The following is a 17,411-nucleotide window of genomic DNA, read 5'->3' as shown; positions in this document are numbered from 1 at the left end:
CCTGACACCTGCAGCTTCATGAGCAGGAGCGTGACAGCTCTTTCATTCCATAGTTTGGCTAGTTCTAGGTTCTTCTCCTGTGACCAAGAGGAATAAGGTATGTAGACACCAGAGAGTGAGTAAGTCAGAGGAGAATTTTATTGAGCAACAGAAAGTTCTCCGTGTTGAGAGGGGACCCTAAAGCTGGTAGCAATCTGTGAGGCTGAGTCTGGGGTTGTTATGGGCTTAGAATGGAGCAGTGTGTGCTGATTGGTCCATGGGTAGTCTTGGAAAAGATACCATTAGATTGGTTCCCTGTAATGATGCCTTTTAACTAATCAAGAGACAGTGGGTAAGACAGGGATGGAAGTTCTCTCTCCAGTTTTGGACTCTATTGGGAACTGGCAGCTCAGTTTTCAGGCTTTAAATTGTCCTTGGCTTGAAGGTCAGGTTTCACCAGGGACCTGTCCCTGTCTGCCTAGGCATTTGTCTCCTGTTGCTATCACTATTCCTCCACCCATTTTTGTCTACTTTCTGTTTATTGTTTAGGCCTCCATTTAGAATTTACTTCCACTAAGAAGGGTTCTCTGACCCCTAAATCCAGCCAAAGTGCCCTTTATGTGGTAACAGAGCTTTGTGTGCTCTCATCGAGGGTTTATCATAGGATATTACTGCCAGATGGTTATTTTTAGGTGTCTGCCTTGATCATTGTTAGAGCTCCAACATCTAATGGAAGCTCTAACTAGTATTTCAAATTGTTGCATAACTTCCCATTATCAAATATTTTGGCATGTATGAGTGCTTTACACACATTTTTACTAGACTAGAAAACTTTATTAAATCCTCACAACAATCTATCAGGTAGATTCTCACTTTATTTAATGGATGATGAAGTTGAGGGTTGGAGAGTAAATAATTTACTCTTTACACCATTAAATGGCCCACATTAGGATATGAATTAGTGTTTGTCTACTTTCAATGCTTATGGTCTTAATCACCAACATTAGCCAGAGCAGTCTCTTCAGATCCCATATTACATGGAGTCATAATGCAGTTTTACTTGGATACAGGGTGTATGAGTTTTATATTGCTACAGTAACAAACTACCACAAACACAGTAGGGTAACACAAGAGAGTATAACTTTATTATCTTCCAGCAGGCTAGAAGGCCAGTAGGAATCTTACTGAGCTAAAACCAGTGTGTAGGCAGGACTGCATTCCCTCTGGGGACTTGGGGAGAGTTTGTTTCTTTGCTTTCTTCAGCTTTTGGAGGTCACCCACATTTCTTGATTCATGGCTTTTTGCTCCATCTTCAAAGCTAGCAAGGTAACATTTCTCTTTCCCTTGCCATATCTTCAGATTCTCTTTATCTGCCTTTCTATTCCACTTTTAAGGATCCTTGGGATTACCTTGGGCCACCTGGATAATGCAAGATAAGCTCACTGATTAGCTTATCTGAATAAGGTCATCTGATTAGCAACCTTAATTCAATCTGAAGTCCGAATTCCCATTGCCAGGTAATCTAACACATTCACAGATTCCAGGAATTAGAAGGTGAGGATCTTGCAGGAGATGGGAGCATCATTCTACCTACCACATATGCATACAATATTAATAGGCTTTGCCTCTCCAAGCCTTTGTTGAAGTTAAAGAATGATATTACAAAGATGGCAGAGACTGGAGTGAGCAGGTGACCCAGACAAGCTTTATGGTGAAACAAGTACCTTAGTGAGACCCAGTTTGAATTTTTCGTGTCCCAAGTATGGATCAGCCTTTAAGGACTAGTAATACCATTTTCGAGAAGCTAAAGAATACGTGAGAATGCAAATTCATAACTTTTCATTGGCAAAGTTTACAAGTTGATACTGTTATCTGCAATTCAAATATCCTCTCCCAAGGAAGCCAATTTAAATTAAAGAAGTTAACCAGGGGTACAATTTGACCTAGGGAGATGGAGAATCTCAAGCCTATCTCCTCTGGCCAGGACACTTAAACATTATCTTTATCCTTAAGTATTATGTTGCCCTCCTAGACGAATCGCTCAGCGTCTCTCTCCTTTGGTCTGTATAAGATGAAATCTGCCGGGATCTCAGAAAACCCTTTTTTTCCATCACATAAAATAACATTTCTTCTGCTCACACATTCTTTTTTATTGGGTTATTGTCACTAGTGCGATTTTTGCTTTCTACAGATTGTACTCAAAAAGCTATCTTTAGATGACCAGAAATCCCTGATTTTTTTGCTTCCTTTAGAGATAACATGTGTCTTACAATGACTTTCTACATAGGGATACTCTTTGGGCATTTGAAATTTCCAGTTTAATTTTTTAGAGAGAAAATGATTTTCTTTTTCTGTGGGGTATTTCTTTTATTGGGTACTGCTTTTGACCTCTACCTGGCTGTAGGGATCATGTGCTTTTTACTAACCCCTTTCTATCATGCACCATGACATTTACATTCCAAGTACCACTGTAACTACTTGTTCTCTTTATTAGGGAAGCCTATTATTATTATTATTTTCCTGAATCTGCTTGAGCATTCACTGGTGGCTGATCCCTTACATTATCTTACTATATTCTCAAGATTAGTGTGAACTCCCTTTTCATCCTCCGTGTGTGTCACCTCTGAGCTATTGGCCTTCCTTACCCAGGGACCTGACCTCCCCAGAAAAACTTTTCCTGCTTATTTCTCCAAATTTCCGTGCCATCTCTTCGGACTCTTCTGACAGGTTTTTACTACTATTCTTAATAAATGTATGTGAATGTATAGTCTCTCCTTAATGCAGAATTCTTTTCTAAAAATCCAGTAGAAGACCAGGTAAATGGAAAATGTGCATAATGTACAAAATTTGCTTGCTGATGCTGTTTCCACATCTACCTACATCTCCTTCTTGGCAGAAATAGTACATTTATGCCTAGAAGCCTCTTATTGTACTTCAAAACATAAGTCTTTCACAGATAAGGGAAACAATTAAAAACTGTCTTTTTGAGATCTTTTTACTCTCAAAGAAGTTGAGGGATACTAATTGGTACTTTAATATCAGTAACTTACCCAACTTGCAAATTGTAGAGTTCTTGTGGTTTGCTTAAAAACCAAAACAGTGTCACAAACATAAAGATTTTGGTGTTAAACTTAGCAGAGAAACCAGACCTTGGGAAAAAGCAATGAGAGAAAGATTTGGAGAGAGAGAGATCACACCTTCTGTGTTGGTGACTGAAGGCAATGGTGCACTTCAGTGCCTTCTACACTATTTTGCTATTGCAATAATAAATGTTTTAAAACGTTGTGGGCCTGGGGAGATAGGATAAATTATATTAACTAAGAATATTATCATTCTCATTTGGTATGTTCCAACCTCTGAATTATCTAAAAATGGTTGAAAGAAAGTTTAGCTCTTGTTAAGATACGTAATAAACAGCAAGGAAACTGATTCAAAAAGTTTTTTAAAAAAAGTCCTTAAATCAGAGATGCCTTGATTTTCACTTCCAGTAGTTTAATATTAATTATTTTTGGTCCTAATACAGCTACATTAGAGAACTTTAGGGTAATAAAATTAGAGAAAAGAAAATAAATGATGGAAGTTTATAAGGAAATAGGGGTTTCTATGTTACTTGGTTGAGCGTCAAGCCTGTCTCTTTTCGTATAATTTATAATGTTAATTTTGCACATGTTGATCTTTCTTAAAGGAACTTGAATCCTTGATGAAAATGAATGAAGTTCTAAAACATGAAAGAACCATTTTCCAAAGAGAGTTTCTATAATACAGTTTTTATTTTTAAAAATTACCTTAGTAGAAAGAAAAATTGTTTCAGAGGATAACAAAACTTTAAATTTGGATTCCCCACGAAAGAAAAATAAAAGTGCTAACTCCCTGCATCCACTATCGTTGCTGAATGAAGTCATCCGACAACGGAAAATGGGAAAAACCAGAACACTTGGCTCCACTGTCAGCTTCTTAGTCACACAGCTATGGTTGATTCCATTAGTTCAAGCTGATGCATTCAGTGAGCACGAACCTTTTCCCGCTTGGCAACTTAGAAACACACAGGGAGCTGATTAAATGGCTATTTCTAGGGTTGGTCATCACCATTTTGATTTTAGTTCCTCTGCATCTAAGGGTCTATGGTTCAAATCCCAGCAGGAGTGAATTTCTCAAGCAAAAGAAAGGCATTTATTGGACTAGTTAGTGGTGTGGTGTGATTTACTAGTGTGCTGCTGGGGGATCCATAAACCTTTTGTTGAAAACTAGTGTTATGAAGCTTCAGGATGGGGCTCTGGGGGCAATTTGTTCCTGGAGCTCTCCTGCAGTTCTGGTGGCATAATAATCAGAACCTCTGCTTACTCTCTACCCCTGAAATAACTTCCACCAAACCAACTTATGGGTCATTTCCTATTTCCTTAGTAGTGCTACTTCAGCTGGCAATTTTCTTGACCTTACATAGGTGTCTTCTCAAAGGGGGAACTAGGTTTACTTTGGCACTGGGGACTTGGGGTGGCTCCTTCCTTCATTATTTTTTCCCCTCTTACCCTCTCTTCCTTCCCTCTCTCTTCCTTCCCTCTCTCCTCCCTCCCCCTCTCTCCTCCCTCCCCCTCTCTCCTCCCTCCCCCTCTCTCCTCCCTCCCCCTCTCTCTCTCCCTCCTCCTCTCTCTCTCCCCCTCTCTCCCTCCCTTTCTTTATCTCTCTCTCTCTTCCACTTTTTACTTTTCTTTTGAGTCTCCCTCCTCTCTTTTGCTTTCAAGGTGTGCCCTCACACTACTTTTGTTTTGAAGTGTTCATAGGATTATAGGCTTTTCTAGGCATTAGAATAAACCTCAAGTGCTCAATGTCACTTAACCCACTCCACAGTTGATAAATCAATCACCTCTACCTTCTCCTTATTTACTCATCTACTGTTTCAGTACTTTCAAAGATGGGGATTTATTACCTCATAAAGCAGTCTTCTCTTTTTCTGAGTAGTAACATATCTTCATTCTTTTCCTAGTTTCTCTTCCCAAGTTCTGACTTCTATTTTTTTTCCCCTTACCTTTCTGTTAAAAGGTAGCCACATGCTGGAACCATATGCCATTCTTTCCTCATTTACACTTTCTATTCCCATCTCCTATTTTGTTTCCAGAGATATGGGTCACTCCATAGGTCACCAACATTCTCCCTTTGTTTCCTTTCTTTGCTAGTATCTGCAATTCATTTGAAGTCTTTTTTTTTAAAAGCTATTAATTTTCTTCAATTCTCCCAAATAAAGTTAATGTTCCTCTGGTAATTTTAATTTTTGAGGGTCTTCTAAATAAATGAAACACTCCTTTTCAAACTGTTTTTGTATTCTCCTGGCAACTAATCAATTTATTACCTTTCTCTGGTCTTGGATGAGTCCTTGATGTTGGGAACACTTCTTTGGTGCAGAGCAAAGATCCTTGTATACATTTATCAGACATCTATTTAGCACAAATATATTCAAGTCCTACATCTCTGGGAATACTTTCTACATATATTCATTCATTCACTCATTCATTCACATAAACATTATTGATATCTTTTTAAGCAGAAGCATGTACTTTCAGTCCCAGAAGGCTGCATTTGGGTGTTGATAAGCTAGGGCTCATTTTTAGAATCCTGAATATGCTTCATATCTTGCACATTAAACTACAAGCTCCTAAAATAGAGATGAGTTTTTATTCATGGTTGTAGCCTCCAGAATCTCATGCTGTTGCTGACACCAATAAGCAATTGTTGAATATGAATGACAGATAATAGTCTTCAAAATGTGCTTGATTAAATGAACTGAATCACTCTCATGTAGCAGAAGGGTAAGCCGATAGCTAAATGAAAGTACTGATGAAAAATACCAGTTAGTCTGGGAAATTTGGTATTTGCTAATATTCTAAATAGGCAAAAATGCAGCAAATCTTATTTTCTAAGTCTCTGATTTTCCTCCTGATCAACATGATGCCTACTTTTCCATTTCATCTATTTTGGCATGGGGTAAGGTTGAGTGAAAATTTCGTTAATGCTTTGAAATGGGGTTATGTATGAACCACTCAAGCACCCTGCTGGTGGTACCAGAGAGCCTCTCACTGCTTCTGAGGTGGGCATGTCTGACCTGACTTCCGTTGTGCTGAACTGAAATCATATCCTCAGAGATTTTATTCTGTTTAGCTCTTTTTTGAGTCTTAAGAATTTTAGATGAATTCGGTGCAAACACCCAGTTCTTATGAATGGCAACATCACATTTGGTATCTATTGCTGAAGGCACTGTGTTTTCTCATTGATCTTATGAACTTAGGCTCTCAAATTCAATGCCCAGCTCCTCCCCAGTAGTATGCATTTGGGTGTATTAAAATGCTTTGATATTCTGTTTATGAAGTTTTTTTTTTTAATTTTAGTGTAAGAAACATTTGTATTAGGACTCCAATAGAATCACATGTGACCTTGATCCCATTAGCACTTTGATATTGTTTTGTTTTTGCTAAAATGAAGAGGAATTGAATCTTCAGTGATAGAGAAAAAATATTACTTGCTTACTTGGAAGTAAACAAATTATCCTGAAAGACTAAACTATCAAGGAGGAAAAATTATCCCACTGCAAATCAAAAGCATAATACATTGAGAGTTTAATATGTGCCAGACAGTGTGCTAACCATGCTGCTGGCATCACTCCTTTGAACAATTCCATGTCATATGTAATTCTCCCCCATTCTGAAGAGCTCATGGAAGATAAGCAACCTACCCAGCCTCACAGATCACCTGTGACGGAGCTAAATTTCCAACTTGGGGTTGGTCTCACTCCAAATTAGTGGTTCTAAACCTGGAGCCACACCTCCTGGGGAGTGTGTGGAAAGAATGAAGGGATTCCATGAACTTTTGAAAAAAATTGCATATGTTTGTTTTCGTTTACTTCCTACCAAAATGGAACGTTTTATGTAATTATCAATGCGGACCCACCGCAGAAGCATCAGCAGTAACTGTGGACTTTATCACCTGTAAATATCACAGATGTTTTTCTATCATGACACAGTTGTGGTAGACATCTTCAAATATCATTCACTTACTGAGAAATTATAGCAGATTCTCTTTAATATCTTGATATGCATATTTCAAATATATTGATATGTGTTTCAATATAATTGTTTTCCTTTGTAGTCTGTTTTATTTTTATATTTACTATATTTGTTTTTATTTTCATTGTTATCTTTATTAAATATTTTTAGTTTTAAATTTATATTTTACATATTTATAAACGTTATTCTGCAATGAGTCCATAAATCATGAGTCCATGAACCATGAATCCATTAGACTGCCAAAAGGATTCATAGCCGAAAATCTTGGAGACCTGATCTAGAGCTTCCCTTCTTACCTCTTACTCTTGTCTGTATTTTTTGTTCTTACGCCATATCTGGATATGCCATATCTTATGCTATATCTGGATATGGCATAAGAGCAAGAAGAAATTTAATGGTCTGTGCAAATTACAACTTAGCTATAGTAGTATTCAGTAGTGGCAGGAGAGAAGAGTGAGTGCAGCAATCTAGAACATTTCACACATCTATTTCTAAACGCATGTGAATGCAGAACATTGAAAATAATGATGTTTTCATTTCCTACCAGTCAAGATCTCCAAGCACCTGTTCCTTTTTCATATATCAGTAACAACTGGCTGAAAGTTCTATTCTTTTCCTCTGGTTTTGAGTTGTGTTCAGCTCATTAATGGTGCTCTGTTTTAGATGATTCCTCAATATGCACACCCCAGGCAACCTTCCAGTCCTACTGTCTGGTGCCTGGATCTGGGCTTTCTCATTTTAGCTGAATTGCTAGGCATAAACCAAGCTATAGGTACCAGAAGCCTGCCAGCCTTTGCCTCCAGTCACACTGGTTTCAGTAGATTAGTGTGTGGACCTATTTTAATTTATGGATTTATTAATCTGCTAATGAACATCAATGTGTGTTTCGTTTATAATAACAAATCTACCCAATGCCAGGCATTCTTTTACATATACTAGAGATATAGAGATGTTCTGAGGGAGGTTCTGAGGAATTTCTTTTTATTGAAAAGTGTTGGTTAATTAATTATGATTTACCTATTAACTGGATTGCTAGATCACTTTGTAACTTTCCCCGGCTTCTGAGATGTTCCCACAGACACTGTGGGACTAGAAGACCTTAGAAACTCCCTGACACTTGCCCAGGAAGATTTCTATGTTTCAATATTTCCTCAAAGTGCTTTTATGTCAATGCTCGTAGATTGACTTCTAGTCCGTTACAGGGGCAGACTTAGCCGTGCTGGTTTATGGGGGCACCAAGTTATGTCAGAAGTATGAACCTGGAATAATGAAAGGGCCTATGTACAATTTATTTTCTTCTAAGTAGAAGCACAGAATTGGAGCCAGGTGTGTGTATCTGTAAGAATATCATTGCAGCAGAGTTGAAATGCCAAACCCCTTGTGAAAAGGAAGGCCGTGTGGATTGTTTGGGAGGTTTAATTCCCACTCTGCCACTAACAACTTCTGTGACCTTGAAAATGAGAAAGTCAATTAACCTTTCCAGCTCTCAGATTCCTCATTTTAAAAATGATGACATTGAGCTATGAATCTCAAACATCTCTTCGAGCTCTAAAATTTTATGATTCCATGTTTTTGAGGTATCACAAATATTGTAAGAACTTAAATTTACTTTTTATTGATATTTAAAAGATAGTTTCATTTTATAAACATTTGTTCCATGGCACATCATCTTTGATGCTTATATTATAATTCAAAGGTGACTGATTTAAAAATTTCCAGTTAAACTATTGATTATAGATATTGATTATAGATCAATATTTTAGTCATGCCAAAGAGAATGGTAAAAATGGTATTTGCCAGATTTTGCCATTATATGTATAAAACATACGTATTTCTACATACAAAATCTTTTAATTATTAGATTAAAAATTGTAGGTTTTTGTGTTCATTCTGCAATTTGACATATGTGTATTTAAATGTGTATAATAGTAAATGTTAGATTTTCTGCATTGTTAGGAAATAGATACATTGTTTCCCACAGTTTTTAGAGCACTATATTCTTATCCAATACTAAGATTAGCAAATGGTATTATGTGAAGTGACAATGGATGGTTTTTATGTATATTAAACATTGATGCTCCAATCTGTGTACAAGGCTCTGTTTTACCACAGTGCTTTCTGGAATGTCACTGAGAAAGTCAGAAAGGCAGTGCATGAACTTTCTGCCTGTGCATTTGTCCAGAGGCTTTGGTGATATAAATCTAAGTAATAAATGTATGCATGAAAGTTGTGCTGTCACTCTTGACGAAAGGTGGTGAGTAGGATCCATCAAAAGTCTTAAAACACTTTGTTTCCCAAGGTAAAATTTTAAAGACTGAAACAGCAGTATTAATTACACCCCATTTGTCCTTGGAGGTACTTATTTATGTCAAAACTATAACAGATGCCTTTTATAAACTTTATCTTGACTTTTTTGTTTTCACCTTCAGTTGAGTTTCTACTGGGGTAAAACCTTGAAATGTTCTAACAGTTAATCTGGGGAGAAAAGTAAGGGAGGGGAATAGGTTTATCTTTAGCAATTATATTAACTTAGTTTGTCAAAGCACTTTGAGAGCCTGTTGAAAGGTGATTTTTCAGTTGCTAACTTCCACACAACCTGTAGCTACTAAAATTGTAAACAGTCATGGTAAATTCCAAAGGTCTAAACTTGGTTGAGTGTTTTGTCTGTATATTGAAAAAAGATGAACCTCAGGGAGATGTAAACTTGCCCTCTAAGTTTTTTTTATTATTATTTATTTATTCAAGACAGGATCTCCCTGTCACCCAGGCTGGACTGCAGTAGTGTGATCTCAGCTCACTGCAGCCTCAGCCTCCTGAGCTCAAGTGATTCTCTTGTCTCAGCCTCCTGAGCAGCTGAGACTACTAGCGCATGGCACCACGCCCAGCTAATTTTTTTTTGTGTGTGTGTGTGTGTATGTGTGGAGATGGAGTTTCACTGTGTTTCCCAGGCTGGTCTCAAATTGCTGGGCTTAAGCTACCCATCCACCTTGGCCTCCCAAAGTGCTGGGACTTCAGGCATGAGTTGCCGTGCCTGGCCACCCTCCAAGTTTCTGAAATGAGGTCTAGACCAGAGTGTATAAAAAAAACCTTTGATTTAAGAAAATTCAAATCCTATCAGAGGTCCAAGACCAAAAATTAACCTCACTCAAGTTGTATAGATGCATTTATGTCTCAGGAGTCAGGATTGGCTGTGATGTTTTCAGGACCTCTCATCCACCATGGCTTGACAGTTTGCTGGAATCGGTACAGAGACTCAGCCTGGGTTGCCCACTCTTTCCTTCATTTTCCCAAGAGAACTGGTTAGAGTTCTTGTCCTTGTGATGTGAAAGGGTCATCCATTTTTACTCTAAAGTTCTTTTTTTCTATTTTTGGCTGTTGTCGATTTAATGACAATGTTCTTTTATCACAATAAATATACAGAGCATCTGCCAAATCAGAAGAGGGTCTAACAATGTTTTTGAAAATGACTGTGGAATGTGGTGGTGGCCTGTGGCAAAGAAAGATGAAGACAGCGTAGGGTGTGTCTGGCTGGTCTCAACTGTTAGCCTCCCAGTGTAACTGTTAGTCTGCTTTCCTGGTAACTCGCTGGCTTGTATTTGGTAAGCACTTCCACCCTGGCCCTTTAGGGGACCTATCCAGACCCTGGAAGTTTGTAGTATTAGCTTCTGCCTATCAGCATCCCACTACACAAGTAGTCAGAGGTCTGGACAGAAGGCGTGGCTAAACCTGGTCATAGAAGGTCAAACAAGGAGAAGGCTGTCTCCCCAACATGGAACTGTTTGCAGTAGACAAACCATCCAAGAAGAAAAATAAAAATCAGCTTGATGGATTTTTATTAGATCAAAGAAATCACTCTTGTTACTTTTCATGGTCTTTGTTCTGTATTTTTCCATCTCTGAAAAGACACAGCACAGCGTAACACTTCGAAGTCTATCAGGTAATTTTTGAAAACTAGACAACAGAACAAGAGAGTTATAACTTAGGTTAGAAATGTGTTCTGCACAGTCAGCATTTCAAAGAAAAATGTGTGTCTCAAATACGAGTGAGATTTTAATCATATACATGTATTTCATTAGATATTGAAGCAAAAGTACTGAACTAAAAATACCCGATTCTTTGTTCAGTGCTTTTGATATGTTGAAGTAAAACCCACTTTTCTGAAGAGTTGTTTCATTCTTGGCTAATAGTTAAGATATTTGGTACATTATTTTTTAACATCTTTAAATAATAGTTTATTTAAAAGGTGATATATTCAGTGGTCTCTATCCTGTGGGAAATCATTGGTTCTAAACTTTTGAAAAGGGCTACTTGTGCATGAAACTTCCAAAATTACAGTATTGCAATATTAACCATTTTTATTAGCTAACAAGTGCATTCACAAAATATTTTCTAATGTTCCATACACAGTGCAGCAGATCCAAGTGGCACATTTACAGACTGTAAGCTGTTAAAATGGTACCACAAATAAGCCATTAAATTTTACCTGGTTAGTCAACAAATACATAGTATGTTCTATTTATATTCAATGGCAGCCTTTGATTTTCATTCACAGGTAAAGGAATATGTTGAACTGGAAAACCTTTGTTGGTTACTCTCTCCTGCTGATGGTTTAGATATCTGGATAACTATGATACTGCATGAAATTCCAATAAACTCTGAAACTTTTCATGAAACAACTCAACAGCTGATAAACAGGTGTTATCAACCTTGTAAAACAGGTGGCTGGTACATCAAAGAATGGTTACTGAGGACAGGTGACTCTATAGATGTAACATGGATTGCAGCCTTCACTAGATATTAGAGCAGTGCTTCCCAAACTTTCATGTACCTGGCTCACCTGGGCATCTTTTCAAAATACAGATTTTTAAATTTGTCTTGGGTGAAGCCTGAGGCTCTGCATTTCTAACATGTTCCAAGGTGATGTTGGTTCATGGACTACACTTTGAAAAGCAAGGTATGCTATTTACGGAATTTTGGTTGGGGAGACTATGGTGGATTGAATGTGTCTACTAACCATCTCATTATTAAGACAATAATCAGCCTGGCCAATATGGTGAAAGTCTTACTAAAAATACAAAAATTATCCAGGCGTGGTGGTATGTGCCTGTAATCCCAGCTACTTGGGAGTCTGAGGCACTAGAATCACTTGAACTCGAGGCAGAGGATGCAGTGAGCCAAGATCGTTGCCACTGCACTCCAGCCTGGGTGACAGAGTGTGACTCCATCTTAAAAATAATACATGAAAAATAAAAAAGACTATAAATGAATGTGACATATAAAGTATCACATCTGGAATTTCTTGTACTACTTTCTAAAACGTTTCAATCTGGGCTATGTCTATGAAGACCAGAAAAGCAGAAGAGAAGTAAAAGAAAATAATTCTAAAGTCATTCATTTAGTGATAGTACATATGTTGGATATTTTATTTTCATCTGATTGTCTGTTTTTACAAAAAAGGTCCTATTTCCATGAAGTGATTAACCATTTAAATGGTTAGAACAACTTTCAAGAAACGTTATGTAAAAAATAGTTAATGGAGTCCTGCATACATCATTCTTAACCCATTTGAAAAGATTGTAATCTTCCTTGTTCCATCTGCAAATTGTTTCATCTGCAGTTTCCCATTGGATCACGTTGAGCCCAAGGAGCTTTACCTACATAGATACTCTGGCCACATAACAGATGAGAATTAAATGGGCCACCCAGGAATTAGACCTGTGACTTTGGTCACATTAACACAATGCTCTGCTCAACTGACCTAACAACCTGCGCATTTGTAGTTGCCATGCTAAGGGAGATGAATGCCTCTTCCTTCTTTCTCCAGTTACTGAAGATGTTTCAAACAGTCCCACTAGACTATTGAGATGCATTTGCTTGGAGTATCTGCCAGGTTAGGCTCGACATTGAAATTTCTTGTTGCATTTTGTCAAAGTACAAGGCTTACCTTGCTAAATCAAAGAGGCTTTCTGGACTGTATCACCAGTAAACTAGATAATTGGGAATTGAAATCTTGGAAGAGTCATGGTACAGCTCAGGAATATCTTTGTAAAATGTAGATGATTGTGTACCATCCTCTGTATGCTGACAACCCAGACTAAATCATTAAAAAATGCGATTTTGGTCAGAGCAAACCTTTTTCACTATCAAATCATCCATGTACAGCAGGGTCTGCAAAAGTGTTTGACAAAGGAAGTTGCATCCATTTCGTTTTCACAGTTAACCTAGCAGAGCTTCCTGGACCAAAATTTTATTCTGCAAGAGAGCTGCAATGACAGGAATATCTATTTGGGTTTAAATAGGAACACATTTAACTGTCCTGATCAACAGTTTTGGATCTAGTGATTCCCAGGTTCACCTTCTGCAAGGAAATCCCTTATCAGAGCATATCTTGACACTTCATGGCAGGAATTTTATTGGAAATGAATGTTTTATTCTCTTAATCATTTTCCTCCTCATGCCAGGCCATACTAATCCAACTTATCAGATAGAAATCGATATTTACTAATCCTTTCATGTGTAACCCATTTTTAAAAACAGCATCAAACTGGACACTCAAATGTCATTATATACATGTGATATTTTGTGCAGAACAGACTTCTAAAATGCAGAAAATAGTCTTGATTAAAATGGAAACCTTTTAAATAATCACAGGGTATAAAATTAAATGGAATAAATCTGAAGTAATGCAAGTCAACCAAAACAACTTTAACGCTGTTTTCCTCATTTCCCTCTGCTTTGTCCCCTGAAGAGTATAAAATTCTTAGGAGTGTATTAATGGAGTGCTGAGTGGCCCCCTGAGAGTGCCTGAGCCCTCCTTTCCAGAGTCACTGGTGTAATCACTGCCGACTGTTCACACTGTCAGCATTCTTTCCTTGCTGCCTCTGCTCAGGCTATTCTCCTTTAGGGTTCTCAACCATGGGGCTGTTGATATTTTGGACCACATGGTTTTCTGGTGTTGGTGGCTGCCCTGTTCACCACAGTATGTTTAGCAGCATCCCTGGGTTTCCTCTCTGCTAGATGCCAGGAGCACCCCTCCCTTGTATATCTGAAAAGGCTTCCGGACAATGCCAAATGTGCTCTAGGGAAAAAGTCCTTTTTATCCCTTAAGCCCAAGCCACATTTATGTTATGAAACCTTTCTTGATCATTCATACTATTCCATGACTTTTCTGTTACATGTATATTTAAAAAACTCAATGGCCTAAACAAAATCTCAGGGTGAAAAAAATGAAACAGCATAGAACCGTAGAGAGTAAGAATAAGAGAATTATGGTCCACACTTATCTCTTTTCTGACTCTCATTAGAAGTAACCACTATTAATATTGTAATTTTATCAGGTTCCTTTCCAGATTGTTTTAGGCCATCTGAAGGTTAAAATGTCTTCTTATTGTTTTAATTTCCTTCTTTTTTATTGCTAGTGAGTTTGAGCATGTTTTCATATTCTTTAGCCGTTTTTTCTTTTTGTATTGTTTCTTTAGTCTACTTTTCCAATTTTTCATATTAATTGGGATTAAGATCCATATTCACATTGTAATTATAAATCATTTGCTTTTTATGTATATTGTAGATTTTGACCCCCACTTTGTACAACTATATGTGTTGCATTTACTATTAAGAAGAAACATCAAATTTTGAATACATACAAAACTATTAAGGTCCACATAAGGATTTATCTTAATAATTAAATGTAAAATGGTGGAAGAGTGTATGAGTGCTTAGCTTGCTGAATTTGGAGATGAAATAAAAGTCACAAAGATTGAAGAGAAGAACCTATCCATGCGCCCATGAAGTAGGTGGTTAAGCCAAGACGAGGAAGCATGCAAGGTATATGGATGTTGAGAACACTACTGTGGTCTGCATTGCTTATGTCTTTCAGCTGGATTTGTGTGTTTTGTGCTCAGTAGCTCCTATTTGATGGCCATAAACAAGAGAAAGCTGGGAAAATTGCTTATGAAGCAATGTAAGTTCTTTGTTATCTTGACACCATTCCCCTCTTTACCATTTATATCTGAGCTAATTTGCATTGTAGTGACAGACTGTACATTCAGCAACATGGATGGATTTTAAAAACATAGTGCTGAGATGAAAAGGTAAGAAACAGCAGGGAATTTTTTGTACAATATTACTTATGTAAATTAAAAACAAACAGAACACTACATATCTTACAAGGACACACACATATTGGAAGATCTATTTCAAACACATTATTAGAGAAGGTGTAGATATCTATTGGGAGGGAGAGGAATTGAGATGAAGACACAAGAGAACAAAAACAAAGCTAGACAAGAAAGGAGAAATCGAGCAACTGTTGCTGAACACAATGCACCGTGTATGAGGGAGTGTAATTAACGTAACTGAGAACAGCAGCAAAATGTCTGTTGTTTATGATAAGGTACCAAAAACAGAAGTTTATATACAATCTGGCTAACTCACTCGTCGTCGCCTGCTTGTGTAGTGGTTATCGCTAATCAAAGTTTTCTAGTCCATTCAAATCAGTTCAAGATTTCGTTGTCACCCATATGCTAGACTCTGTGCTTGAAATTCCAATGAAGGGCTTTAAAATTAAGCCGCGGATGCTTTCTGGGATGTGGTTTCCTTCAGTGTGAGATTCAGGGCCCAGTGATGGTGTCTGCTTCTGAAGACATGGGTTGACCGAGGCAGGATGTGTGGGCTCTGAGTGCAAGGATACTTTCTTTCCTGAGGTGTATGGCAGCCAATTATGCAGACCACCAGTATCTTTCCAGGCTGCTCCCCCACTCAGCAACGTTAGGATTACAGGACACCTACAGTATCCTCCCTGAAATCCCCGCACCTTTGTGTATTTGCTTGGGAATTTCTGTGACTGCAGGTAGAGGATCATCAGAGCCGTGTGCATGTTTGTCATGGGTGGGGAGGGAACAGCTGTCACTCCCTCAGTCACCAGGTTTCTGTTTATTCTTAGGTTCCTTAGGGATCCCTTCTCTATTTCCTATCTTTTCTTCCTTTAGGCCCTAAATGCACTCATTTCCCTCATCTTAAAATGCCTTCTCTTCACCACACCTCCCTGTTCAAGCAATGCCTTCTTCCTTCTCATGATGAAACTTACGAAATTCTCTCCAAACACCTCAATTTAGGATTCCTCACCACAAGGATACAAGAAAGCAGGGCTGACTTCATCCACTGCAATATCTCCAATGTCTTTAACAGTATGTGGCATGCAGTAGGTGATCAGTAAATATGTGTGGAATCACTGAACGAATGAATGAATTACTAGAAGCCACTCTTTCAGCTGCTCTCATCCACTGTCTGGCGTATCACTAACTTCTCTCCCTACATGTGTTGATGCTGCCTTATTCGATAACGTGGAGTTTTTATTTGGCAAAGTGTATGCTACTGTTTTTGGCTACACTAATAATTGTTTTGTGTAACATTTGATCCAATATTTTCTCTCCCATTTCTTAAACACCCGCTTTTCCTTGGGCTTCCGGAGCACCAGCCTAACCTGACCCCTCTAATAGGATTCCGACAATCCTTTTGGCTCCCCTTCTTTGGATCAGCTTCCTTCACTGATGCTTTAAATATTAATGATCCCTTTTTCTCTTCACCCATTCTTCAGGCTGTTGACTTTGCGGGTGCCTCATAAATATACAACAGCGGCCTCTCTCTGAAATGGCAGATCTATATTTCCAAAAATTTATATGACATTTCTTTGCTTGAATATATCACAGTGACTTCAATATTAGCACTTTCTAAATTAAACAAACTGCCACCCCTCCAGCTAAATTTCTTGTCCTTTCTCCTGAATTCACTCAGGCAAGGATCTCACTGTGTACCCAGCTTCCCACTCTGACTGTGTTCCTCCTCGTTGACTCCTTCCTCTCCTCCAATCATCCATCAAGACCTTCCATTGGACTTAAGGACTGTCCCTTAGGTCTGTACCTTACTATCCATTTTTACTGTTATCTCTGCACAATGTTTCAGCATTTTTATCTAAATTTTCTTTGTATCACTGCTAACATCTCTCTAAAATGCAAATATGATCCCCTATCACGAACCTCAATTTTCTTCAGATTGCTGCATTACAAAGTTCATACTAGCTATACTAGAGACTGAAATATTGGGGCCCATCCCTATTCTCCAAACTAATTTCCCATCTTTTCTCAATGCATTTTATTTTTTGTGCCATCTTGTCCCTTAGAAACTTTTGTCTAGAGCTCTTCATTGGCCAATAGTCCATGATCAAGAAGGGTCTCTTCTAACAAAGGCTTAAATTTGTAAGATTTTCCCTCAAGTGAAAACATTTCTGCCTTCATCATTCTCCTGCTATTTCAAGTCTCGCCTTTGAGAACAGCTTGGCATTTTCACTTCAAACAATATCCTGCCTTATATATATGAGATATT

Source organism: Macaca nemestrina, chromosome 16 (genome assembly GCF_043159975.1).
Source record: "Macaca nemestrina isolate mMacNem1 chromosome 16, mMacNem.hap1, whole genome shotgun sequence".
Lineage (NCBI taxonomy): Eukaryota > Metazoa > Chordata > Mammalia > Primates > Cercopithecidae > Macaca > Macaca nemestrina.
Note: the sequence above shows the minus strand (reverse complement) of the source record.